Source organism: Pan troglodytes, chromosome 10 (assembly GCF_028858775.2).
Source record: "Pan troglodytes isolate AG18354 chromosome 10, NHGRI_mPanTro3-v2.0_pri, whole genome shotgun sequence".
Taxonomy (NCBI): domain Eukaryota; kingdom Metazoa; phylum Chordata; class Mammalia; order Primates; family Hominidae; genus Pan; species Pan troglodytes.
The window spans coordinates 104,479,046-104,504,518 of NC_072408.2; the positions used below are offsets into that span (position 1 = coordinate 104,479,046).

Below are 25,473 nucleotides of genomic sequence, written 5' to 3' on the forward strand. Positions count from 1 at the left end.
TGGATAAGCGCGGCATCTGGGCTCACCAAGGAGGAGGCTGCGCATGGGCTGCCAACCGCGGCATTAGCCTTGCTCCAGCTCAGCCCTAGAATAGCTTGTTTTGAGGGGCTTGGCTTCGGCCTATGGAAATAAAAAGACTTTTCAATTCTACCTGTCCCTGGGATGGGCCCGAGTTATCATTCAGAGAGCACACAAGGGCCCCAGCCAATAGGAAAACCAACAAAACTCATTTTAATTGTAGCAGTCAAGTCCCACAGCACAACAGTTTTAACAAGGTCAAACAAAACAGCTCTTCCCTTCCTAGTCCTCTGTTATTTTCGTGGTTTATTTATACATTCAGTAACAACACCATCAACAGCAATTTGAACTCTTCTCTTCTTGAGACATCGATGCCAGGGTGGACGTCTGAACAAGAGTTTTTGCATATCAGCCAACCAGATCGTTGTCCAGGTTAAGCAAGGAAAATGTTGTCCTGTGTGTAATACAAGAGAAAACCATTATGCAAAATCAATATCCCTTAAATACAAATTACTCTAATTAGGTTGGGACAGTGGAGGCACTGATCCATGAAGAAATAAACTAGCTTATTGCAATAATTATTTATTTTTTAAAAATAATCTTTAGTTAGGTGGTTCAAGGCATTTTGGAAACTCTTCCTTATACCCCAGAGCTGACTTCCTTTTACACTTCTGCTATCTGGGCTGCAGCAGAAGGACTAATGTTCATTAAAAAACTGTTAGAGGTAGCCTAGGAATTAGAAGCCAGCATTAATATGAGTCCAGGATGGCCCTTAAAGCATGGAGGGTATGTGGCCTGGGGGTGTTTATTGCCTGGTTCTGTGGCAAGTGAGGCAGGGAAGGAACATTGGTATTATTTTTGGCTTAGGCTACAGAAAACATTAACCTTAATTTCATCATGCTAAACATAGCCAGCAAACACAAATGCCCCTATCAGAAGTATTACTTTCTACATGATACCACTGTGGAATAAAATCTTTGTTTTGACAGAGATGTTTGTGCATGGAGCAATCTTTGAGTTTTTGCTATGGGTGAAAAGCAATCCAATATGTGTAACCAAAAAGATGCAAAAAGATACACATAACAGAAGACCATTATTACATAGTCTTGCTCATGAAGGAAAACCTAATAAAAATGATACTGATGTTAAAGCACATATTTTAGCAGCATTTGTAACTCTGTTCTCCAATGGGAACAATAAATGTACTTTTAGCTGGAGCCATAACTTGCTCAAACATTTAAAGTTCTCCCAAATCCAAAGGGAAATAATGCACGATAGCTCCTTGGCATAATGGTTCGGTTGATAAAATGAAATGTTAGCCTGACTATAGATTGTGAAAGTAGAAAGTAGAAAAAGCATGGATATGAAAAAGGCCAGGAATTTCATCTTGGCCCTGAATAGCATAAGAAGAACAAGAGAGAGAGACAGGAGACTGGAGGAAGGCTAAACGCTGTAGGCACATATGTATTCTGGAAGGTAGTATGATAAGCAGCTTCTGAAATGGTCCTTCTCTGTCCCTACCTCCTGGTTTTCACATCTTTGTGTAATTTCCTCCCCTTAGGTATAGTGGCTCAATTCTAATGAATATAATATGGCAGGAAAGACAGAATGTTACTTCCAAGATTGGTTAACAAAGAGGCAGTAACTTCTGTCTTGCTTGCACTCTCTCTGGTATTTCCTGCATGCTTTGATGAAGCCAGCTTCCATGTTGAGAGCTGCCTATGGAGAGGCTTGGGTGACAAGAAATTAGAGTGGCCTCCAGCCAACAGCCAAGGAGTGACTGGATGCTGCCAACACCACAGGAGTGAGCTTGGAAGCAGCTCTTTCCCCAGTAGAGAGTCTTGAGATGAGTACAACTCAGGCTGACACTTTGGTTGCTGCCTGTGAGAGATCCTGAGCCAGAGGACCCAGCTAAGCCACACCAGAATTCCTGACTCACAGACACTGTGAGATAATATGTGCAGTTGTCCAAAGTCATTAAGTTTTGGGGTAAATTTTTTACCCAAATATAGATAATGAATACCGTGGAAAACTGAAAATTCTATCAAATCATGCATCATTTCTGGAATGGCTCAAGCCTCAATATTTCTCTTTTTAAAGGATGAAAGCAGCAACAACAACAATCTTGTCTATGGCTGGGCACACAGACAAGACAAGAGCAAGAGTTTCTGCACATTTGCCAACCGGAATTTTGTCCAGGTTACGTAAACAGAATGTTGTCATGTGTGTAATACAAGAGAAAACCATTATGCAAAATCAACATATCCTTAAACACAAATTACTGGGCAGGAGTGGATGAGAAAGTTAGAGAAAAATGCAAGCAAGAGATAACCCAAAGTTTGCAGAAAAATCTAGACTACAGAAACATAGAGGAAGCAATAGCGAAGATGCCTCTCCTCTTAGAATAATAGTCCTGAAAGAAAAGCCAACATGCATGTTGCTAATTGGCCTCTGCTACCTGGTAATCAGCAATTGTCAACTGAAAGACTATCATCTCAGGAGAGGGTAAGCCAGGAGAGGTGTGGAGGGCAGGGAATCTGGCTGGAAGGTTAGGACAGAGTGTAGCAATAAAAGCAATATGCCACATCTGAGGCTACTGTTAGTATAGAACGGTGTTCAGAAACGTTTTGCTTTCAAGAAACAGATATTAAATATTTTAAGTTTTGTGGGACATATGGTCTCTGCTGTTGTAGTGTAAAAGCAGACAAAGACAACACAAAAGTGAATGAGCATGTCTGAGTTCCTATAAGACAACTTGCAAGAGTAGGCTGCAGGCCAGATTTGGCCCACAAGCCATAGTTTGCCAATCCCTGATATAGAACAAGGTATTCTACTGGTATAATAAATCCAAAAAGTGGAACTGAGGCCAGGGTCAGCATATCCAAGCCAACCAAGTAGGTATAGGTAAGGTGAAGAGTTCAGAATCAAGATCAGTAGGATGGCCCAGGCAGCTACTGTATCTGATCTTTGGTAGAACTCCTTGGTCAGAGTTCAGACAGGCCAAGAAAAGATGGGTGAGGATGAAGACCAGAGAGAATCTGGAGCTGAATACATAAAGAGCTGGTAAGAAGGAGAAAAGACTAACTTGGGTTCAAAGAGAAAACAGCATATGAACAAGCAAACTGCTGAGCTTATGTTAAGTACCCTTCTTTATGGACAGATAGGGACAGGATATTGGCTAGATGCTGGCTCCAAGCAAAATGGCGCTTGTACAGAAATGCGCAGCCTGCCCATTCTATAACAAGCAGCAGTTTCTTGTACATCTTCATTTATCTCAACCCTGGAGTTCAGCCCCCTCACCAAAAGTGCATTTTTTTATACTCCACATGGGTAATTTGTTTCTACATTTCTTCATATAATTCAAAAGAGCAGTTTGATTTGGGACACTCCCTTTAGACTCAGAGAATAAGACTGTAATTCATCTTTTATGCATTTCTGTCTTGCATGCCAAATGAAATTCAAATTGTCATTCTTTCTTCTGAACTAAACACCATCTTGAAATTGTTTATTCTTATTGTTTAAAATAATTCTGATTCTAGATTGCTCTTCTATCTTGGGAGAACAACACACATTTAAAAAATTAAAAGATTAGTTTTCCCATTAAAATATCTTTCTTTTAGGCAGAACATTGCTTTGTCAAAAATTGGGATGTCTCAATACTTTCTATAATATATTTTTTTCAGAGAATGCTGGATGGGATATTAGGCCATTGTCCAAAATCAGAGTCCTAGTTCCAACTCTGCTGCTTATTAGCCCGTGTAATCTTGGGAAAGTTATCTAAATTCATTTTGCTTTATTTCACTTTATTGTTTTTCTCTCTCATCTTTAGAGAGGAAAAGAGATACTCATTCCTGCTCTGGCTTCCTAGTAAGATTTTGGAAGAATCTGATGAGTTAATATATGCCAACATATGCTACAAATTATAAAACTTTATAAAAATGGTAGGTATTGTTATTCATCAAGCATTTATTTGATCTTATTTTATACCAGGTACTGTGCAATGGACAAGGGTTACAAAAATGAGTAAGAACCGTCTCTTCTCTCCAAATATTAATTATATCAAAGAGTTAATAATTATATTAGCTAACATTTCTATAGCACTCACAGTGTTCTAAGCATTCTCTCTATATATTTTATTTAATCTTTACAGTATAAATGAGGACAATTACTCCCATTTTAAGATGAGAATATTGTCACAAAGGTTGAGGGGAAATTAGAAAATTTTCTCAAGCTTATACAAGTTAATAAATAGCAGAGTTGGAACTAGGACTCTGATATTGCAATCACCTAGCATTCCATGTAGCATAATCTAAAAAACAAAATCATAGAAAGCATTGAAATATTTCAATTTTTAACAAAGCAGTGTTCTGCCTAAAACAAAAATATTTTAATGGGAAAGCTAATCTTTTGATTTCTTAAATGTGTATTGTTCTCCCAAGATAGAAGAGCCATCTAGAATCAGAATCATTTTAAACAAGAAGAATAAACATTTCTTAAGATTAAGAATTATTTGAGGTTAAGTCCCCAAGTGACACATCTAGTAAATGGCTGGGCCGGGATTCCAACCTAGGATGTTTGATTCTACCAAATATTTGCTTCTCTATTATGCTGTATTGAATATTAGGTCTATGAATATTTAAGTGGAAGTAGTAAGAAGGTCATTACTGATTTCAGGAAGTAAATAATCTAAAAGAAATGAAAGTAGAAATGGCCAGAAGGAATAAATATTTTCCTAAGGGTGTCTCATGGAAACAAGTCCCCTAAGTCTGGCTATGTGAAAAAAATAATTACGTGGGCAGATGTTTGCAAAACATCCTGATTCTCCTCAGAGAGTTACAACGTATGTTAGCCTGGTAAAATCCTGCTTAGAAGTTCTGCAGAAAACAAATCTCTCTCCCTTAGTTTGGCCCAGTGTTTTCCACAGGTATTGTCCTCGGGATCTTTTTCACTAATGCTGTTAACTGAGCTCTGTTGAACATAGTGTCTCCCTCAAATAGCGGTCCCCAACTTTTTTAGCACCAGGGACTGATTTCATGGAAGACAATTTTTTCACAGACTGTTGGGGAGGGACGGTTTCGGGATGATTCAAGGGCATTGCATTTACTGTACACTTTATTTCTATTAATATAACATTGTAATGTATAATAAACAAAACAACTCACCATAATATAGAATCAGTGGGAGCCCTGAGCTTGTTTTCCTGCAACTACATGGTTTCATCTGGAGGTGATGGGAGACAGTGACAGATCATCAGGCATTAGATTCTCATGAGAAGCACACAACCCAGATCCCTCACCTGCACAGTTCACAATAAAATTCGCACTTCTATGAGACTCTAATTCTGTCATTGATCTGACAGGAGGTGGAGCTCCAGTGGTAATGGGAGCAATAAAGAGTGGCTGTAAATACAGAAGAAGCTTTGCTCACTCACCCACTGCTCACCTCCTGCTGTGCAGCTCAGTTCTTAACAGACCACCAACTGGTACTTGTCTGTGGCCCAGGGGTTGGGGATCCCTGCCCTAAAACACTGGTGCAGAATTTTGAAGAGACTTGGCATGGAGGAGGATAGTAAGTTGAAATAGCTAAATAGGAGAGACAAAAGGCTCTCACCAGGGGCAAAGTAAAGAATTGCTGAAGAGCTTGTGAGTGCCGCTGGTCTTGAAAACCATCTATCCATCGATGATCATGCCAGTTGGCACCACTATGGCATTATCTGTAGCTGTGCTTAATAGATGGAGAAAAATGGTGGAGAAGAGTGGTAGAGGAAGTGGAAATATGAATTGATCCAGGACTGGGGACTGGAAAAGCAGATGAAGTAAAAGATGAGAAGAAAATGAATTTACTAATATTTGAGAAGGAAAAGTAAAAAATGATGTTATTTTCTTCCATAGCCTATAATCTTTAATGTATTATGTGAAATGTAATGTATTGCCCTCAGAAATGTTATTGTATATGTAATTTGACAAAACAGAGAAACATCTTTTCTCAATTTTAAGGGAAAGATCACCCTCTCCCTTTGTGACCTTGGTGTCCCTTACACATTCCATTAGGGATGTGGCCAAGACTTCCAAAGCACTAATGCTCCAACACCTCTGCCATTATTCTCTATACTTACAGTGAATTCAGGGGTTTCATACCTAGGGAACCCCTGAATATCACAGATATACCTGAGGGACATGTCAGAAGCTGGGATAACAGAAAGCTAGACTGGATGTGGAGAGGTTCCAGTTTGGCTTCCTGTTATCTCAGCTTCTGTGGCTGAGCAGATGACCTTAATCCACCATGACTAATGCACAGAAGCTGCCTAAGGAAGACGATTCACATAGCAACTGAGAAATGTTTGAGTATGGATGTCTTGAAAGAGAGAAAGGAGTGGGTAGAGCTCAGAAAGCAATGGTAGGGCCTGCTTCTCCCAATTGCTACTCCCAGAGGAAGAATGCCTTCTAGCATCAGGTCTTGGTCCATTTAGTGAGCACACTTCTTCCTAGAGCTGTGGTTCTTAAACACTTGGGTTATAGGATTTCTTTACATTCTTAAAAATGTTTAAGGTCCCCAAAGAGCTTTTGTTTATGTGGGTTACACCTATTGATACTTAGCACATTTAAAATGAAAAATGGATATATTTAGAATATTTACTAATTTATTGAAAAATAGAAATAGCAAACCCACTGTATGTTAACAGAAATAATACATTTCTGTAAAAAAGTATACTTTCCAAAGTAAAAAATTTCTAGTGAGAAATGTATTATGTTTTTGCATTTTTGCAAAACTCTTTAATCATTGGCTTGATAAGAGACAGTTGGATTCTCCTATCTGTTCTTCCATTCATTTTGCCATGATTTGTTATTTTGGTTGAAGAAAACCTTGCCTGACACAGGCACATCATTGGAAAAGGGAGGGGCATGTAATTGCTTTTTCACACAATGATGGATATTGTTTTATGATACTATACCGAAACTCAAAAAGTAGTAGTTTCTTTTTCTTTTTTTTTTTTTTTTAATTACACTTTAGGTTTTAGGGTACATGTGCACATTGTGCAGGTTAGTTACATATGTATACATGTGCCATGCTGGTGCGCTGCACCCACTAAATCGTCATCTAGCATTAGGTATATCTCCCAATGCTATCCCTCCCCCCTCCCCCCACCCCACCACAGTCCCCAGAGTGTGATATTCCTCTTTCTGTGTCCATGTGATCTCATTGTTCAATTCCCACCTATGAGTGAGAATATGCGGTGTTTGGTTTTTTGTTCTTGTGATAGTTTACTGAGAATGATGATTTCCAATTTCATCCGTGTCCCTACAAAGGACATGAACTCATCATTTTTTATGGCTGCATAGTATTCCATGGTGTATGTGTGCCACATTTTCTTAATCCAGTCTATCATTGTTGGACATTTGGGTTGGTTCCAAGTCTTTGCTATTGTGAATAATGCCGCAATAAACATATGTGTGCATGTGTCTTTATAGCAGCATGATTTATAGTCCTTTGGTATATACCCAGTAATAGGATGGGTGGGTCAAATGGCATTTCTAGTCCTAGATCCCTGAGGAATCGCCACACTGACTTCCACAATGGTTGAACTAGTTTACAGTCACACCAACAGTGTAAAAGTGTTCCTATTTCTCCACATCCTCTCCAGTACCTGTTGTGTTCTGACTTTTGAATGATCGCCATTCTAACTGGTGTGAGATGGTATCTCATTGTGGTTTTGATTTGCATTTCTCTGATGGCCAGTGATGGTGAGCATTTTTTGATGTGTTTTTTGGCTGCATAAATGTCTTCTTTAGAGAAGTGTCTGTTCACGTCCTTCGCCCACTTTTTGATGGGGTTGTTTTTTTCTTGTAAATTTGTTTGAGTTCATTGTAGATTCAGGATATTAGCCCTTTGTCAGATGAGTAGGTTGCAAAAATTTTCTCCCATTTTGTAGGGTGCCTGTTCACTCTGATGGTAGTTTCTTTTGCTGTGCAGAAGCTCTTTAGTTTAATTAGATCCCATTTGTCAATTTTGTCTTTTGTTGCCATTGCTTTTGGTGTTTTGGACACGAAGTCCTTGCCCATGCCTATATCCTGAATGGTAATGACTAGGTTTTCTTCTAGGGTTTTTATGGTTTTAGGTCTTACATTTAAGTCTTTAATCCATCTTGAATTAATTTTTCTATAAGGTGTAAGGAAGGGATCCAGTTTCAGCTTTCTACATATGGCTAGCCAGTTTTCCCAGCACCATTTATTAAATAGGGAATCCTTTCCCCATTGCTTGTTTTTGTCAGGTTTGTCAAAGATCAGGTAGTTGTAGATATGTGGCGTTATTTCTGAGGGCTCTGTTCTGTTCCATTGATCTATATCTCTGTTTTGGTACCAGTACTATGCTGTTTTGGTTACTGTAGCCTTGTAGTATAGTTTGAAGTCAGGTAGTGTGATGCCTCCAGCTTTGTTCTTTTGGCTTAGGATTGCCTTGGCGATGCAGGCTCTTTTTTGGTTCCATATGAACTTTAAAGTGGTTTTTTCCAATTCTGTGAAGAAAGTCATTGGTAGCTTGATGGGGATGGCATTGAATCTGTAAATTACCTTGGGCAGTATGGCCATTTTCACGATATTGATTCTTCCTACCCATGAGCATGGAATGTTCTTCCATTTGTTTGTATCCTCTTTTATTTCCTTGAGCAGTGGTTTGTAGTTCTCCTTGAAGAGGTCCTTCACATCCCTTGTACGTTGGATTCCTAGGTATTTTATTCTCTTTGAAGCAATTGTGAATGGGAATTCACTCATGATTTGGCTCTCTGTTTGTCTGTTGTTGGTGTATAAGAATGCTTGTGATTTTTGTACATTGATTTTGTATCCTGAGACTTTGCTGAAGTTGCTTATCAGCTTAAGGAGATTTTGGGCTGAGATGATAGGGTTTTCTAGATATACAATCATCTCATCTGCAAACAGGGACAATTTGACTTCCTCTTTTCCTAATTGAATACCCTTTATTTCCTTCTCCTGCCTAACTGCCCTGGCCAGAACTTCCAACACTATGTTGAATAGGAGTGGTGAGAGAGGGCATCCCTGTCTTGTGCCAGTTTTCAAAGGGAATGCTTCCAGTTTTTGCCCATTCAGTATGATATTGCCTGTGGGTTTGTCATAGATAGCTCTTATTATTTTGAAATACGTCCCATCAATACCTAATTTATTGAGAGTTTTTACCATGAAGGGTTGTTGAATTTTGTCAAAGGCTTTTTCTGCATCTATTGAGATAATCATGTGGTTTTTGTCTTTGGCTCTGTTTATATGCTGGATTACATTTACTGATATGCGTATATTGAACCAGCCTTGCATCCCAGGGATGAAGCCCACTTGATCATGGTGGATAAGCTTTTTGATGTGCTGCTGGATTCGTTTTGCCAGTATTTTATTGAGGATTTTTGCATCAATGTTCATCAAGGATATTGGTCTAAAATTCTCTTTTTTGGTTGTGTCTCTGCCTGGCTTTGGTATCAGAATGATGCTGGCCTGATAAAATGAGTTAGGGAGGATTCCCTCTTTTTCTATTGATTGGAATAGTTTCAGAAGGAATGGTACCAGTTCCTCCTTGTACCTCTGGTAGAATTCGGCTGTGAATCCATCTGGTCCTGGACTCTTTTTGGTTGGTAAACTATTGATTATTGCCACAATTTCAGATCTGTTATTGGTCTATTCAGAGATTCAACTTCTTCCTGGCTTAGTCTTCGGAGAGTGTATGTGTGGAGGAATTTATCCATTTCTTCTAGATTTTCTAGTTTATTTGCATAGAGGTGTTTATAGTATTCTCTGATGGTAGTTTGTATTTCTGTGGGATCGGTGGTGATATCCCCTTTATCAGTTTTTATTGCATCTATTTGATTCTTCTCTCTTTTTTTCTTTATTAGTCTTGCTAGTGGTCTATCAATTTTGTTGATCCTTTCAAAAAACCAGCTCCTGGATTCATTAATTTTTTGAAGGGTTTTTTGTGTCTCTATTTCCTTCAGTTCTGCTCTGATTTTAGTTATTTCTTGCATTCTGCTAGCTTTTGAATGTGTTTGCTCTTGCTTTTCTAGTTCTTTTAATTGTGATGTTAGGGTGTCAATTTTGGATCTTTCCTGCTTTCTCTTATGGGCATTTAGTGCTATAAATTTCCCTCTACACACTGCTTTGAATGCGTCCCTGAGATTCTGGTATGTTGTGTCTTTGTTCTCGTTGGTTTCAAAGAACATCTTTATTTCTGCCTTCATTTCGTTAGGTACCCAGTAGTCATTCAGGAGCAGGTTGTTCAGTTTCCATGTAGTTGAGCAGTTTTGAGTGAGATTCTTAATCCTGAGTTCGAATTTGATTGCACTGTGGTGTGAGAGATAGTTTGTTATAATTTCTGTTCTTTTACATTTGCTGAGGAGTGCTTTACTTGAAGTATGTGGTCAATTTTGGAATAGGTGTGGTGTGGTGCTCAAAAAAATGTATATTCTGTTGATTTGGGGTGGAGAGTTCTGTAGATGTCTATTAGGTCTGCTTGGTGCAGAGCTGAGTTCAATTCCTGGGTATCCTTTTTGACTTTCTGTCTCGTTGATGTGTCTAATGTTGACAGTGGGGTGTTAAAGTCTCCCATTATTAATGTGTGGGACTCTATGTCTCTTTGTAGGTCACTCAGGACTTGCTTTATGAATCTGGGTGCTCCTGTATTGGGTGCGTGTATATTTAGGATAGTTAGCTCTTCTTGTTGAATTGATCCCTTTACCATTATCTAATGGCCTTCTTTGTCTCCTTTGATCTTTGTTGGTTTAAAGTCTGTTTTATCAGAGACTAGGATTGCAACCCCTGCCTTTTTTTGTTTTCCATTTGCTTGGTAGGTCTTCCTCCATCCTTTTATTTTGAGCCTATGTGTGTCTCTGCACGTGAGATGGGTTTCCTGAATACAGCACACTGATGGGTCTTGACTCTTCATCCAATTTGCCAGTCTGTGTCTTTTAATTGGAGAATTGAGTCCATTTACATTTAAAGTTAATAGTGTTATGTGTGAATTTGATTCTGTCATTATGATGTTAGCTGGTTATTTTGCTCGTTAGTTGATGCAGTTTCTTCCTAGTCTCGATGGTCGTTACATTTTGGCTTGATTTTGCAGCGGCTGGTACCGGTTGTTCCTTTCCATGTTTAGCACTTCCTTCAGGAGCTCTTTTAGGGCAGGCCTGGTGGTGACAAAAATCTCTCAGCATTTGCTTGTCTGTAAAGTATTTTATTTCTCCTTCACTTATGAGGCTTAGTTTGGCTGGATATGAAATTCTGCGTTGAAAATTCTTTTCTTTAAGAATGTTGAATATTGGCCCCCACTCTCTTCTGGCTTGTAGGGTTTCTGCGCAGAGATCCGCTGTTAGTCTGATGGGCTTCCCCTTGTGGGTAACCCTACCTGTCTCTCTGGCTGCCCTTAACATTTTTTCCTTCATTTCAACTTTGGTGAATCTGACAATTATGTGTCTTGGAGTTGCTCTTCTCGAGGAGTATCTTTGTGGCGTTCTCTGTATTTCCTGAATCTGAACATTGGCCTGCCTTGCTAGATTGGGGAAGTTCTCCTGGATAATATCCTGCAGAGTGTTTTCCAACTTGGTTCCATTCTCCCCATCACTTTCAGGTACACCAATCAGTCGTAGATTTGGTCTTTTCACATAGTCCCATATTTCTTGTAGGCTTTGCTCATTTCTTTTTATTCTTTTTTCTCTAAACTTCCCTTCTCGCTTCATTTCATTCATTTCATCTTCCATTGCTGATACCCTTTCTTCCAGTTGACCGCATCGGCTCCTGAGGCTTCTGCATTCTTCACGTAGTTCTTGAGCCTTGGTTTTCAGCTCCATCAGCTCCTTTAAGCACTTCTCTGTATTGGTTATTCTAGTTATACATTCTTCTAAATTTTTTTCGAAGTTTTCAACTTCTTTGCCTTTGGTTTGAATGTCCTCCCGTAGCTCAGAGTAATTTGATCGTCTGAAGCCTTCTTCTCTCAGCTCGTCAAAGTCATTCTCCATCCAGCTTTGTTCCGTTGCTGGTGAGGAACTGTGTTCCTTTGGAGGAGGAGAGGTGCTCTGCGTTTTAGAGTTTCCAGTTTTTCTGTTCTGTTTTTTCTGCATCTTTGTGGTTTTGTCTACTTTTGATCTTTGAAGATGGTGATGTGCAGATGGGTTTTTGGTGTGGATGTCCTTTCTGTTTGTTAGTTTTCCTTCTAACAGACAGGACCCTCAGCTGCAGGTCTGTAGGAATACCCTGCCGTGTGAGGTGTCAGTGTGCCCCTGCTCGGGGGTGCCTCCCAGTTAGGCTGCTCGGGGGTCGGGGGTCAGGGACCCACTTGAGGAGACAGTCTGCCCGTTCTCAGATCTCCAGCTGCGTGCTGGGAGAACCACTGCTCTCTTCAAAGCTGTCAGACAGGACATTTAAGTCTGCAGAGGTTACTGCTGTCTTTTTGTTTGTCTGTGCCGTGCCCCCAGCGGTGGAGCCTAGAGAGGCAGGCAGGCCTCCTTGAGCTGTGGTGGGCTCCACCCAGTTCGAGCTTCCCGGCTGCTTTGTTTACCTAAGCAAGCCTAGGCAATGGCAGGCGCCCCTCCCCCAGTCTCGCTGCCGCCTTGCAGTTTGATCTCAGACTGCTGTGCTAGCAATCAGTGAGACTCCTTGGGCGTAGGACCCTCCGAGCCAGGTGCAGGATATAATCTCATGGTGTGCCATTTTTTAAGCAGGTCCGTAAAGCACAATATTTGGGTGGGAGTGACCCGATTTTCCAGGTGCGTCTGTCACCCCTTTCTTTGACTCGGAAAGGGAACTCCCTGACCCCTTGCGCTTCCCAAGTGAGGCAATGCCTCGCCCTGCTTTGGCTTGCGCACGGTGCGCGCACCCACTGACCTGCGCCCACTGTCTGGCACTCCCTAGTGAGATGAACCCGGTACCTCAGATGGAAATGCAGAAATCACCCGTCTTCTGCATCGCTCACGCTGGGAGCTGTAGACTGGAGCTGTTCCTATTCGGCCATCTTGGCTCCTCCCAAAGTAGTAGTTTCTTAATGGTTAGTTGTCATGTAGAAACTGAAACCATATCAGTGAACTCTTCAGGCTCTGTTACATTAAATTCATCTGCTCATCTTGTATTTTAACCAGTCTTTTATCCTTGCAAAACTGAAATATCATGCATTTGCCTTTTTGAAAATATTGAAAATATTGGTTCACTGAAATATGCAGATCTTCCAAATGTTGATACATTTTATTATGCAACATAAAATATTATATTTACTAATATCACCTTCATCTTGTCAGAAAAGTCTTTAAGATTTGGAAAGCTGTCAATCTTATGGTGGTCAATACAAGTTTTCCAAAGTTCTAATTTTTGCTTGAAAGCTCAAATATTATCATTGACAACAGATACTGTCAGTGTTTTTCTCAACATGACAGATTCACTTAGGACGACCAACCACCCTATTCACCCAAGACTAAGGGGCTCCTGGGGAAATGCTAGGGTTTCAATGCTAAAACTGAGAAAGTCCTTAGAGGCATTAATTTTTTAGAAAATATCCATTGAATACCCAAGTCAGAATAACTGTAATTCATCTGTCAGTCATTCTTTTAAGTAAAAATGGTATTCTATGACAAAAGTAACTAGTTCAGCTGGCAACTCCAATAATCACATGAGTGCTTCTCCCCCCGATAACTCCTCAGCATGCAGCAGTTTTGCTCTGTAGGTGTTTCTAATTTAGTCACAAAGTGTCCTAAAAGGACAAGGCAACTCAAGGGCCAATGTTTAATAAAGAGATTAATTTTTATTGCTTCATCAAAGGAATTCTTAAATAAAACTGGTTTTTAAAAAATGTAAATGTGGGGCTGTGAAGAATATCATAGCTACCAGTAGTTTGGTGCCACTGTCTTGATTTGTGCTAAGTTTGACCCACCATTGGTTTTGCTTTTACATTATTGGAGCAAATGCCAACACAGCTTAAGAAAAAAAGGTGAATAATGCTTTACTGTATTATGAAAATAGTTTTAACCTCATGTACTCACTATCCCGAAGGGTCTATGAATCATACTTTGGAGGCCCTATCCTGGGGCATAGGTCTTCCAGGAGGTTCTCTAAGTGTCAGAATTGGTTCTGACATTTGTCCTCTTGTGAACCCAGAATTACCATACTCTTTTCCTTCTCTCCAAGGATGTTCCCAGAGTATAAGAAGTTTTTCCTTTTAAATTCTCAAACGACATAAGCTTTGAATATACTCTCTTTTTGACAATAAAACAATGACCCTATGCCTACACATCTAAATAAAGTTGCTTTCAGTGATTTGAAAGTCCTCCATCTTCATCCTTCTAAAAGAACCCACCTTTTACAATTCCAGTAATGTGTTCTGCCCCTTCATCCTAAAGACGAGTGAACACAAAATACAAATCTAATCTCCATTGAGTCACAACCCTAGCACATATTTCAATACACATTAATTTCCTAATAGCCATAATCAAGGTAGAAGACTAGCGTTGAATAAGAGAAGAAAGGGAGCATTTTCAAATTAGTGAAAGCACAATTTTTATTATTATACCACAGATATTGACAGATTTCATTTTTGCTGTAACATGTACTTAATATTTGAGATTGGTATTTCCAAGAAGAAACCACAGTTAGAATTATAAAAATCAAAATGACGTCTTGTAACCTTGAGGCTTGTGCATGAAAACAAGGCTGTGTAATAGAAGATTCTGAGCCCCTTTTCCTCAAGTCTTAGAGCTGCCCATGGTTTCATCTGTCAGAACATCTGCCATAGGCTGATGAAGAATGATATAGATATAGCACAATGGTGACACTTTCCTACATTCAGGGGTTTGAAATAGCTTTTTTTTTTTTTAATGAAGAAGGACAGATGAAAAGAAGTCCAAGATGAGATTGACAGGTAGACGTATTCCCTGGAGATATACATTGCTATTCTTTGGAGTCGGAAAAATAAGCCAGACTTAATTTGTCTACATAGTTATACTTTCCATTTTTGTGGCATTTTAGAATTTATTAAACATTTAGCATGCACTATCTTATTCTCTTCACAACATTCCCAAAGTAGGTCTTTGGGTTTTTGTTTTTCTCTCTCTCTTCATTTGACCAAAGGAAGTCAAGGCTGAATGATTTGCCCAAGGTCACACTACTGTAAGTATCCAACCCATGTCTGTGTACCCAGAGTGCAATGTTCCATCTAGTGAGCAGCTAGTGGCTTCAGGGAAACCTTGACTGTACAGAGGAAAAAGTGGAAGTTGAAAAGTTAAATATGGTAGAATGAAATTCCTTATTCATCTCTGCTTGCGCTAGGCTGTTGGCAACACAACACCATGCCCCTTCTGTGTTCCTCCCCTGTATTCCAGGGACTAGATGCCTGGGAGCACATTCCCAAAATCCCTTGCCAGAGTGTTTCCAGGATAGGGCAAAGGTAGAAGGGAGGTAGACATGATATTGTTGATCTTTTGGCAAGAATGTGCAGAAGTGTAGTCTCAGTGGATGTGAGGTTTGCAGCTGCCTCCAGGTGGTTTGCAGTTTTGCACCTGACTCAGTGTCACAAATGTTATTGATGGTCACTTGTGGTTTCCTGTGATTTCTGCAACTTTCCAACTCTGAGAGTTAATGGTGAACCTGAGAACAAGTAGAGGGTTTGTTTAATCTTTGAAACTCCTGCCCTTTCCACAGTGTCCTAAACATTTAAATTGCCTAAATTAAATTATTTCCTGCTTGAAATACCTTGTGTGGCTTATCATTTTCTGAAAAGTACTAATTGATAAATTTCTCAACCCCACTAAAAGAACACTGAGGCAAGAAAAGTGGCATAAATCTTCAAGGACAAGAATGTGAGTTAAAACAACTGCAGAGACAGCAATTTTTTTTTAGAAGATAGGATTCAGATGAGCAATTGATTCAAATGGTAACTGATATATCAGGGAGTAGAACACTGAAACTAAACTGCAGGTAGTGGGGAAATGCTGTTAAGAAGGAACCTGATTAATACTGTAACACAGATTCCTGGAAGGTTTCAAGAGTAGAAGGCACCAGATAATTTTGAAGTTGGTAGTGCAGGATAAGTTAGAAATAGATGTATTTATTGAAAGTATATAAGTATAGTTTGTGGGCTGACAAAATTTTTCTGTAAAGAGCCATGTATTAGTCTGTTCATGGCACTACAACAAAACACCATAAACTGGGTGGCTTATAAACAACAGAAATCTATTTCTCACAGTTCCAGATGCTGGGAAGTCCAAGATCAAGGCAGCAATAGATTTGGTGTCTGGTGAGAGATGTCTTCTTTTGTAATATCACCTGGTAGAAAAGGGTCAAGGAGGCTCTCTGGGGCCTCTTTTATAAGGACACTAATCCCATTGATAAGGGTTCTGCCTTCATGATCTAATTATTTCCCAAAGGCCTCTACCTTCTAATACCATCATGTATGTCATTAGGTTTTCAACATATGAGTTTTGTGGGGACATAAACATTCAGTCTATAGAAGACCAGATAGTAAATATTTTAGGTATTGTGCATTGTATTATTCTGTTCTCACGTTACTAATAAAGATATACCCGAGACTGTGTAGTTTATAAAAGAAAAAGGTTTAATTGACTCACAGTTCTGCATGGCCTGGGAGGCCTCAGGAAACTTACGATCATGGTTGAAGGGGAAGCAAACACATCCTTCTTCACGAGGCAGTAACGAGGAGAAGAACAAGCAAAGGGGCAGGGGGTGGGAAAAGCCCCTTACAAAAACCATCAGATTTCATAAGAACTCACTCACTATCACAGGAATAGCATGGAGGTAACCGTCCTCATGATTCAATTAGCTCGCACCAGACCCCTCCCACAATACCTGGGGATTATAGCAACTATAATTCAAGAGGAGATTTGGGCGGGGACGTAGTCAAACCACATCATTCTGCCCTGGCCCCTCGCAAATCTCTTGTCCTCCCATTTCAAAATAAATCATGCCTTCCCAGCTGTCCCCTAAAGTCTTAACTCATTCCAGCATTAACTCAAAAGTCCAAGCCTAAAGTCTCACTTGAGATGAGGCAAGTCCCTTACACCTTGAGCCTGCAAAATCAAAAGCAAGTTAGTTACTTCCTAGATACAGTGGGGGTATAGGCATTGGGTAAATACAGCCATTCCAAATGGGAGAAATTGGCCAAAAAAAGGGTGCTGCAGGCCACACAAGTCCAAAATCCAATAGGGCAGTCATTAAACCTTAAAGTTCCCAAATGATCTCCTTTGACTCCAAGTCTCAAATCCAGGTCACACTGATGCAAGAGGTAGACTCCCAGGGCCTTGGGCAGCTCTACCCCTGTGGCTTTGCAGGGTACAGCCCCCATCCTGGCTGCTTTCATGGGCTAGCATTGAGTGTCTGTGGCTTTTCCAGGCACGCGGTGCAAGCTGTCAGTGGATCTACCATTCTGGGGTCTGGAGGATGGTGGCCTCTTCTCACAACTCTACTAGGCAATGCCCCAGTGGGGACTTTGTGTAGGGGCTCTGACTCCCTGTTTCCTTTCTGCACTGCCCTAGCAGAGGTTTTCCATGAGGGCTCCACCCCTGCAACACACCTCTGCCTGTACATCCAGGCATTTTCATACATCCTCTGAAATCTAGGAAGAGGTTCTCAAACCTCAATTCTTGCCTCTACATATCCACAGGACCAACATCACTTGGAAGCTTTCAAGGCTTGGGGCTTGCACCCTCCAAACCACTGCCTAAGCTGTACCTTGGCCCCTTTTAGCCACGGCTGGAGTGGCTGGAACACAGGGCATCAAGTCCAAGGCTGCACACAGCAGGGAGGCCTTGGACCTGGTCAAGGGAACCATTTTTTTTCCTCCTAGGCTTCCAGGCCTGTGATGGGAGGGGCTGTCTTGAAGGTCTCTGACATGCCCTGGAGACATTTTTCCATTGTCTTGGTGATTAACATTAGGCTCCTCATTACTTATGCAAATTTCTGCAGCTGGCTTGAATTTCTCCCCAGAAAATGGGGTTTTCTTTTCTATGGCATAGTCAGGCTGCAAATTTTCCAAACTTTTATGCTCTGCTTCCCCTTGAAAGCTTTGCTGCTTAGAAATTTCTTCCCCCAGATACCCTAAATCATCTCTCTCAAGTTCAGTGTTCCACAGATCTCTAGGTCAGGGGCAAAATGATGCAAGTCTCTTTGCTAAAGCATAACAAGAATCACCTTTGCTCCGGTTCCCAATAAGTTCCTCATCTCCATCTGAGACCACCTCAGCCTGGACTTCATTGTCCCTATCACTATCAGCATGTTGGTCAAAACCATTAAGTCTCTAGGAAGCCTCAAACATTCCTACATCTTCCTGTCTTCTTCTGAGCCCTCCAAACTGTTCCAACCTCTGCCTGTTAGCCAGTTCCAAAGTCACTTCGGCATTTTTGAGTATCTTAATAGCAGTACCCCACTCTACTGGAACCAATTTACTGTATTAGTTCATTTTCATACTGCTATGAAGAAATACTTGAGAGTGAGTAATTTATAAAGAAAAAAAGGTTTAATGGACCCAAAGTTCCACATGGCTGGGGAGGTCTCACAATCGTGGCGGAAGGCAAAGGAGGAGCAAAGGCACATCTTACATGGTGACAGGCTGGAGAGCATGTGCAGGGGAACTGCCCTTTTTAAAACCAGCAGATCTCATGAGACTTATTCACTATCATGAGAACAGCATAGGAAAACCCACCCCTGTGATTCAATTACCTCCAACCAGGTCCCTCCCATGACATGTGGGGATTATGGGAGTTACATTTCAAGATGAGATTTGGATGGAGACACAGACAACCCATATTATGCATCCTATGGTCTCTGTCACAACTATTTGATTCTGTTGTTGCAGTGTGAAAGGAGCTGTAGACAATGCTTAAATGAATGGGCTTAACTGTACTCCAATAAGATTTTATTTACAAAATAAGAAGCAGATCAGATTGGCCCATAGGCCATAGTTTTACTAACTCCTGTTTGGACTGTTAAAACCTTTCATCAGAGTGCATAGGTCTGCCCACTCAGGATAAGACAAAAAGTTTACTCTCTGGAAAGGTTGAAATAAAGATATTATTTAGTTGAGGATGCCAGACATAGCTGGGGTTTGGATATGGAGTGAAAATTTCTATAGAAAATTGAGAAACTATATATAAACATGAAAACCAAGCCATGTGACCCATAGAGACCAAACCTAGCATGACTTTTACAAAGGATATATTTTGGAAATATGGAGGCAAATAACAAAAGAAACACTAAAGGAAAACTGAAAGTGATTGCCCAAGAGAAGTGAGAATCACAAGTGAATCACTTTATCAGTATGAAAATGTTGCATATATTATTTGGATAAAATTAAAATTAAAATAAGAAAAAGTAACTGTAGAAGAATTCAAGGTATTGCATGCATGTTTCATGAGCCCATGGAGTCATCAATGTAGATATTACTATCCTGCTTTTCCAAATAAAGAGGTTGAAAAGTCGAACTCCAAAGCTGAATAACAGAGGAGAAACTGTTGCTTCAAAGAAGGGAAATATATTGGACTTAGTTGGTATGAGTAGAAAAAGTTATCAGTTAATTAGTGGAAAGTATTGGTAGAAATTCACATATACAGAGAGCACTGCAGAGTGTTTAAACTTTTGTGACCACAAATGGGAGCCAAGGATATTGTTGGATACCAACAATTCCAACTGAGATGAAGATTTTGGCTAAGACCAAGTGATGCTGGCATCACTCCTAGTTGCCCTAGCAATGAGTACCCTCCTCATGTTAATGATGCAATAAAAAATGCAAATGGTGCAAAAATAATTAGGTTCAGAGTACCATGTGGCTAGTTAGCTCCCTCTGAGAGGATGTATTGGAATTAAATTTGTAGGGTTGAGGTGTATGTGCAATAAAGGATGAAATCATTAGGAGATGGGCTTGAGTTATAAATAAATGTGGGCTGGAGACTCTCTTGGTTGCTGACCTGTTCCATTTCTTTCTGATATCATTGAAGTAGGTGTATGTTGGTGATTCTTCAGTATCTTACCTGTTCCACCTGGAGCCATCACTTCAGGAAAGGAAACTCTAGGACATGTAGATAATAGAGCTCATAACTCACACCTCATGGCTTTGTAAATTAACTTGGTTTACTAGGAATTATCACAACTGCCTTACCCAATTACCTTTCCCATTTATTGTCACTGTCAAGAAGGATAAAGCCTACTTAAACAAGTATGGATAAGAGAAAGGAGGAGCTGATGAGAAACTGGGCTTTAGCAACATAAAATAAAATTCTTTTTTTTTCCTGGTATAATATTTATCTTTAATTTGCTGTTGGTTTTGCAACCTTTCAATAATAGTGTAAGCATAATTTGTATGTGTTTTTACTTTGAACAGTATAATTCTGGATCACGCTTCCTTAGTTTGTGCTTTTGTCTTTCTTTTTTCTGTTTTTTTTTGTTAACTTTTATTTTAATTTCAGGGGTACATGTACAGGTTTGTTACATAGGTAAACTTGTGTCACGGGGTATTGTTGTACAGATTTTTTCATCCCCAAATACTAAGCCTAGTACCCAGTAGTTATTTTTTTTTTATCCCCTCCTTCATCCTACACTTCATCCTTAAATAGACCCCAGTGTCTGTTGTTCCCTCTTTGTGTCCATGGGTTCTCATCATTTAGCTTCCACTAGCAGGTAAGAATATGCAGTGTTTGGTTTTCTCTTCCTGCATTAGCTTGCTAAGGGTAATGGCCTCCGGCGCCATCCATGTTCCTGCAAAATACATGATCTCATTCTTTTTTATGGGTGCATATTATTTCATGATAGGACATAATTCTTAAATATCACATCTGCCTCTCATAAACTGATGACACTGGACAACCTCTTTAGAGTCTCAGCTTTCTCTTCTCTTAAAAAATATTAGGGGGATTGTGGTGGTTAATTTTACGTGTCAACTTGATTAGGCCACTGGGTGCCCAGGTATGTGGTTAAACATTATTTTAGATGTGTCTGTGATGGTGTTTCTGGATGAAATTAACATTCAAATTGGTAGACTGAGTAAAGTAGATTGCTCTCCCCAATGCAAATGGACCTTATCCAATCTGTTGAAGGCCTGGATATAACAAAAAGGCCGAGGAATGGAGAATTTGGTCTCTTGCTCCCTGATTTTCTTCAAGTTGGGATATTGGTTTTCCCCTGCTTTTGGACTTCATTTAGAGCTTACAACACCAGCTCTCCTGGGTCTCCAGCTTGCCAACTACAGATCTTGGGACTTAGTTTTCAAAATCATGTGTGCCAAATCCTGATAATAAATATCTTTATTTATATCTACATGTCTCCTATCGGTTCTGATTCTCTGAAGAACCTTGACTAATATCTTCTTCATTCGAGTTTCTGAGAAAAGGTTTTATTTAGCACAGCACCTGACCAATTGTAAGTATATGCACATGGAAAAAAGATAGGTCTTATTATTATCACCATCTGCTTAGGAAAAACATCCCAAAGAAAAACCCAGAAGGATAAACCTTGTTGATTACCCTTGAGGGAGAAGCAGTAGGGAGTAGCAGACTAGGAAATAAATATTGGGGTTAGATGGAGACTCTGCTCCCCACATATTAAGTGTAGGATTTTGAACCAATTATCTAACCTTATGTTATATCAGTTTCCTCTTCTATAGATTAGAGTCAATAAACACTCTTTTCATTTGAGAATAAAATGTAATAACATAGACAATCTTTTATTCAGTAAAGGTGATATTATTGTAAGAGGTCAAATGATTACCAAAGACCATGCAATTGGTTAGGGGGAATAGGGTCTCAAGCCAAGTCTCCTGACAGTTCAGCCCCAGAACCTCCCATTTCATCAATATTTTTGTAGCAAGAGAGCCATCCCCTGATTTCACTGAGTGAGAAAGGATTCCTCTGGCACTGCCTGAAAGTGAATGCACTTTTTTATATGACCTTCTTCAACTACACATGTTTAAAGAGGGAAGAAAATCTTCATTTGGCATGAACAGTTCTTTTCTTTCTTCTGCTAACCACTGAAATAGAGCTGTCCCCTAAAGAGAGCCTCTGATCTTGTCTTTCTTTTTTCTTTTTTTTAAATTAAAGCTCTGAATGGCTAATGACCAGCCTACCAAGGGTGAGGGTTGGATGAACAAGTCCCTATCGAATAAGATGCTAGTGGCTGCACAAGCCATCAAATACTAGGCATCTAAGATATTCATAATTACTCACAATGATTTCTCAGACTGGCACATATACATTGACCACATACCCATCAAATGCCCTCATCCATCCGAGGCAGCCATGGTGCACTTCCTTTTCAAATAGGAAATGCCTTTCAAGGCTGCACAACTCAAGAAACTGGGACTTCCGCCGGTCAGTGACAAACAAAGATAATTTGTTTCTGGATAAAACCCTAAATCTGTCAGCTTGTTCAGAGTATTGCACATTTCCTGGAATGTAGGACACAGCTTATCACAGTTCTGTGCAGTTATCAAGAGTGTAGATTTGCTATCCTGATAAAATGCTCAGGTCACTATTCCACTTTTGATTACAAGAATCTCCTTAAAGCCTCACCTATGGGTAGATGAGTGCTTTGAAGACTGTGGAAACATTTTAAATGGTTTTTATCTTTTTCATGCCTTTGTATTTATTTTATAAAAATAAATTTATCTTTTATATCATAATAAAATAAAGTATCAAAGTTCTTAACTTTTGGAGGATTGGGGGAGGCAGGGCTCAAAGATTCCTTTGGATCCTCTCTTCACACTATGAATGTATGCACACTTACATGTACACACACATGTGCACACACATGCATATACACATATGCAGATGTGCACACATAATTTTGTGCTGGATATTTAGGAATCCAACTCCCTAGTTAAGAACCATTGATTCTGATAAAGAGATGAAAATAGAGTGAGGAGTAAGATGTTTAGGCAGGTAGAAGGATTCCTGGGAAAATGAACAAATCCTGGTATGTACCTTCATGGCTCAGCTGCTGAAGAGTCCATTAAAAATTCCAGATTTAGGTCTTAGAAGGAAGGAAGAAAGGAAAGAAAAAGGGAAGGAAGAAAAGAAAGAAGGTGGGAAGGAAGGAAGGAAGGAAGGCAGGCAGGCAGGCAAGCAGAAGAGAAGGGAAGAGGAAGGAAGAAAGGAAGGAGGAAAGGAAGGAAGGAAGGAAGGAAGGCAGGCAGGCAGGCAAGCAGAAGAGAAGGGAAGAGGAAGGAAGAAAGGAAGGAGGAAAGGAAGGAAGGAAGGCAGGCAGGCAGGCAAGCAGAAGAGAAGGGAAGAGGAAGGAGGAAAGGAAGGAAGGGAGGGGAGAGGGAGGGAGGGAGGGAGGGAAGGAAAAGAAGCTGAGAAGCTGGATGGAAAGAAAAAAAGAGGAAAGGAAAGGGGGAGAGATAGAGGGTGAGGAAGGCAAGCAGACAGAGATAATCAGAGAAATTCAACAAATTCATATTGAATATTGCTTTACACAGGCAGGAAGCTAGGAACAGGGCATACTGATATACATAAACATTGTTTTTATCCTAGAGGGGTTTGCAGAATAGAAAGAGCACCAACATGCAATAACTTAGCTCTGTAGAGGGGCACACAAAGTTCTCAGGGAGGACAGGGGGATGTGCAGGAAAGGCTTCAAACCAGAGGAGATATTTGAGTTAAGCCTTGAATTATAACAACAATTTTCAGCAGACCACAAAGGTTTTAATAATTTTAGACCTCTTGAATGCCTGTGAATTTGTGCTGGCAACATGCCTAATTCATTGTTTGGAACTCCTTTTTCAACTGGAATGGTTGGACAGACACATAATGAGCATCTGCTTGAGGTAAGGACCGAGGGAGAGAAAGAAGGAGCATCATCTTACATGGCCTGCATTCTGCAGGGACTCAGAATCTAGGGGCCAAGGCAGGTTAACAAGGCTGGTGAGTGCAGAGCGAAGAGGGAGGCCAGGAAGGAGGGAAGAAGGAGGCCAGGGCAGGGGCACACAGGGCGGCCTGAGCAGCCGGGAGGCTTCCTCTGGGTTCAAGTAGTAGCACCAAGAGCAGGAACTGGCAGCTGAACCTAACAATAGGAGTACACCTGGCTCACTGTCCAGACACCTGGGCTTTTCTAGCAAAGGAAACCTCCAGGAACTTGGATGGGGAGAATTTTCTTCTTGACCTCCTCTTCTCATTTTCTCAATGCTACCATTTAGCAAATAAAAATGGTTACTTTTGGGGTTTCGTTGTTGTTGTTGTTGTTGTTGCTTAATCCTTGGAAAATGTAGGCATGCTCAGAGAAGATCCTTGGAGCCCAGCCTGCTTCTGGTTAGGTTAGCAGAGGGAATTGCAAATATTTTAAAAATGCAATCATGGCATTTTTATTTTAAAAAGTAGATTTAAACAAACGATTTCAGCTGCTAGCCTCATCTTCTAACGTATTTCATTATAAGCAATGTTCTCACCTCACACTGTTCCTCATTCTCCTCAGTCTTTGGTTTGATTTTATTATAGGATAGTGGAATAAACCCTGTCTTGTTCAAAGGGCATCTAAAGCAGGAAAAATAAGAAAGACTAGATCCATTTGGGGACTATTTGAGACTCTTCTAGGAATGTTTTCACTGATCTGTCATTCGACAGAGATTTTTTTTTTCGAGGCCAACACAATGCCAGCCACAGCTCTAGACACTGAGGATATAGAAGAGGGGAAAAAAAATCCAGGTAAAAATCTCTACTCTCATAAAGCTTACATTCTAGCTAGGAGAGATACACTAAGAAAACAAAATTAATTTAAAATACACAATATTTCAGCTAGATAAGTATTATGGCGGCAAATAAAGCAAGGAAGAGGCATAGAGGATGCTAAGGTGGGAGAGGGTGGTAACTTTAAATCAAGTCATCAGGAATGCTCTCCCTGAGAATGTGGCTTCTGAGCAACTGATAAAGATCCTGCAAAACCCACAGATTTCTGTCCTGCCTCAGTTTTTTGAAAGAGATCTCTTTCAAAGTTTTTTGAAAGTTTTTTGAAAGAGATCTCTTTTTTGGTAGTCAAATATATATAACACAAAATGTGTCATTTAAACTATTCCCATGTGTACAATTCAGTGGTGTTCATTCCATTCACAATGTTGGGCCCCTAGTGACTTCTAATCCTCTGTCTCCAGGACTCTGCTTATTCTAGATCTTTCATGTAAGTGGGATCATACAATACGTGTCTTTCTGTGTTTAACTTATTTCACTTAGAGGAATGTTTGCAAGGTTTGCCTGTGCTATAGCATGTGTCAATACTTCATTCCCTTTTATGGATGAATAATATCCTATTGTATGCATATACTGTACCATATTTTGTTTATCCATTCGTCTGTTGATGAACATATTGGTTATTTCCACCTCCTTTTAATTATTGTGAATAATGTTGTAATGAATAAGGCTGTACAAATATCTGTTCATTCACTGTTGTTTTCAATTCTTTAGGGTGTACCTACCAATGAAATTGCTGAATCATG

The 25,473-nt window shown here is 40.0% G+C and overlaps 1 long non-coding RNA gene across 1 annotated transcript in view; it reads right to left on the bottom strand.

Annotated features, from left to right (window-relative positions):
• Window positions 1-208: 208 nt before the first annotated feature.
• Window positions 209-25,473, bottom strand: part of LOC134807504 (uncharacterized) — an 85,598-nt gene continuing 60,333 nt past the window's right edge. The window contains exon 3 of the long non-coding RNA XR_010148132.1: window positions 209-472. This is a non-coding gene — a long non-coding RNA (uncharacterized LOC134807504). The remainder of the gene's footprint in view (window positions 473-25,473) is intronic.